Consider the following 3,345-nt stretch of genomic DNA (forward strand, 5'->3'; position numbering starts at 1 on the left):
TGCGTATGATACAATGCTGAGGCCGTGTTGTCGGACGATGGCTGCAAAGGGGGCCATGTAGATGTTAAAGAGGGTTGGGCTCAGTGATAACCCCTGTGGGACTCCGCAGGTGATTTTTGTGGGAACGGAGAGGTAGGGTGGTAGTCTGATCTTTGGCTTCTTCCGGTGAGGAATGATCGGATCCAGTTCAGGGATGTTCCTTGTATGCCTGCGTCGTGTAGTCTGGCGACTAGTGTGCGTGGGAGACGGTGTCAAAAGCCGCTGATAGGTCGAGTAGGATGAGGGCTGCAGAGTGGCGTTGGTCCAGGAGGGTGCGTATGTTGTCTGTGGTGGCGGGCAGGGCTGTCTCGTGCTGTGGTTACTTTGGAAACCGGATTGGGACGGGTTGAGGACCGCGTTCTCTTCGATGAATCAAGTCAGTTCCCTGTTGATTGTTTTTTCTGCGACTTTGGCTGCTAAGGGGAGGAGCGAGATGGGCTGGAATTGTTTTTAAAATATAATAAAACAAAATGAAGGGAGAGTGGGAATAGGAATCACCAGCCATCTTCAGATCAGCCTTTGTAGTAGGAAGAGCGAGAGAGTGGCGCCAGGAAAGACAAGAAGGATGAGAGGAAAATGTTACACTCCCATGGAGTGGTATGAGTAAAATAAAAAAATAATACAACAGTCAATCATAAGCCTAAGGAAAAGAATACATCCAAGGCCATTAAGTAAGGAGAAGAGAAATGAGAAACAAAATAGTCAACTAACAGTGAGCAAGGAGGTGACTCAATGACCATTGTAAGTGTTTTTTTATAGTATGCAATGGTGCCTGCAACAGAAAGAGAGATCACGAAAACATGCAGGTCATGGATTGGGGTGGAGGGTTGGGTGGTGAAACAGCACCATGGCTGGACAAGAGACATGTCTGCACCATGATTCCCAGAGAAAGAAATTAACAGGAATATCACAATTAGAAAGAAAGACAGTTGAGGGACTGCAAATAATATTATTGCATGACAAACACAGTACACACACCACTGAAAAGGTAAGGATGCTATCCACAACAAGGACCTCAAAGTGACAAAAATCAGAGGACCTGGGTCTGTGGCTACATGATTGAATTCAAAGCGGAGGAAAATCTGTCATGCGTGCCCTCAAATATGAAAAGATGAAAATCAAAACAACCTGCTACTGTCAAGAACTGATGTTTTTGATGTGATGGGAGGACTGCAGTATTTAACCTAGCACATTTCACGAGAATTACTAACATGGCTCCAAATGGTCTAAAAACTGGATACATCTATTAAAGGCCCAATTACTGACCCCATCCATCTGTGTGCCATGGCAGTGCACAAATCTTTGCTGGTCGATACGCTTCCACCTGCTGCCAAGCAAGAGGGAGAGGAAAACTGCTGGACACACCGATTCTGAGGCAAGCATGGTTGGAGTTCTCATACTGGCAAGAGTTCATTCTAGACATTTTGGGCTTTTCTTGGCATTGAGGGTCTTGCAAGGTCTCGGTATATAAAGATTTCTAGGGAATTTTGGTTTGGGGTCCCTCCGTTCCCCAATATGAACAATTGGTCAAAACAACTTATTAAGTGCCCTTCTGATGATTCGTCTGAGCAGTCAGACATTCATATCCTCTTTTTTTGTAGATTTTACACAATCCCTAGGAGATGGATTGTGCCCATATTGAAGATCATGGAATTTAATCAGTGTCGCCCTGCTTTTTTAGCAATTCAAAGATTAGACAGCACATTAACTGTTGCATCTCTCTGTGTATTTTAAAAATGTTTTTAGATCTCAAATCGATCACCTAATGAATTATGATGAGCATATTTTATTCTTTGTCCTTATTAACATTGTTTTTATGAATATTCTGAAATGTAATGGATTAATTGTACTTTTATGGTTGTTTTTATCTAATAACCGAATAAAGCTTAAAATGAAAAATGGTTTTTTGGGTCCGTTAGTGCACGAGGACGATTTCTGGCACTCTGTTTCCACAGTCGCTGCACTGGCTTCTGCCCTGCCATCCTGCCCAGTTATTCCTTGTCTGTGCATGAGCATCGGTGGCCCTTTCTGCAGTAATCAACTGAACGATGTAGATCATCTTTCCTCAATAATTCACAGGCAAATGGCTGCTGCGTTTTTGTGCTTTCTTGAAAGTTGTGGTATTTTACAAACTGCTATAGATGTGTAGCCTAGCCATTGACGAGAATGTTAAGTTTTCCAAAATGTTACCTTGTGAGTTCTGATTTTTACCCCCCCTGGCCATCAGGAGTTAGTTCGACCAATAGATCAATGGCATTATACTTCAAGGGATTCCTGCTTATGACCCTTAGAAAGCAATCACTTGTTAAATATTATTGGACTGGGAACTATATTTTTTTTTAGTCACTGTACTGGTACAACAGGTAGCTAAATCCTTGAATTATGTCAGGGGTGTTAAACCGGAGCTCAACTGTTTCCTAGGTTCAGTTTGGTGGTGGCGTGGCTTACACGGTTGCAGATTGGTGCTGATAAAGGCTTCTATTGATGTAACTTACCATGCTTTTAAGTCTGATTTTAAGATGACTGCTAAGAGCAAATGCATGAGGTCTGGAGGGGGCATCCCAGTTCAAAGAAAGCTGCCAGTGCTTAACTTAGATGATGACCTGATGAGTATAAGGTGCTTGTCGTGAACCTGATCTGACCACAGGATGCGAGCACAGCAGTCAGCCAACACACAAGTTCTGTGAGGAGCAGAGCACTATATATATATATATATATATATATATATATATATATATATATATATATATATATATATATATATATATATATATATATATATATATATATATATATATATATATATATATATATATTTTTAAATATCTTCATTGGTCTTTTCTGTTTTTAACATGAATATCATCACGACTTTATACAGAATACTCAAATATGAGAAGCAAAAATATAAAACGCATATATAAAAGAATATTATCCAGTGCAGCAACATAAGTGACGGAGCAGAGCACTGCATGCACCTATCAGGGTAGGGTGTAAATGGAGGCAACATGCAATCCACAGGGGGACTGTCAGCAGCAACCCTCAGTGTGACCACTCAGTACATCCTACCAAAGCCACCACTGGCATTAAATCCTGAAGATTTATCTCTTCCATCCCGGTCAGTGATCGGGGCTGGTGCTAAGCATGAACAGTATGAGCAGCTGCCCAGGGTGCGATGATCAGCTCACCGTCAAGAAGTCCTGTGGCAGTTCACCACTGATAACATCTCTCTCTCTCTCTCTCTCTCTCTCTCTCTCTCTCTCTCTCTCTCTCTCTCTCTTCTCTCTCTCTTTTTCTCTCTCTCTCTCT

Source organism: Lissotriton vulgaris, chromosome 9 (genome assembly GCF_964263255.1).
Source record: "Lissotriton vulgaris chromosome 9, aLisVul1.2, whole genome shotgun sequence".
NCBI lineage: Eukaryota > Metazoa > Chordata > Amphibia > Caudata > Salamandridae > Lissotriton > Lissotriton vulgaris.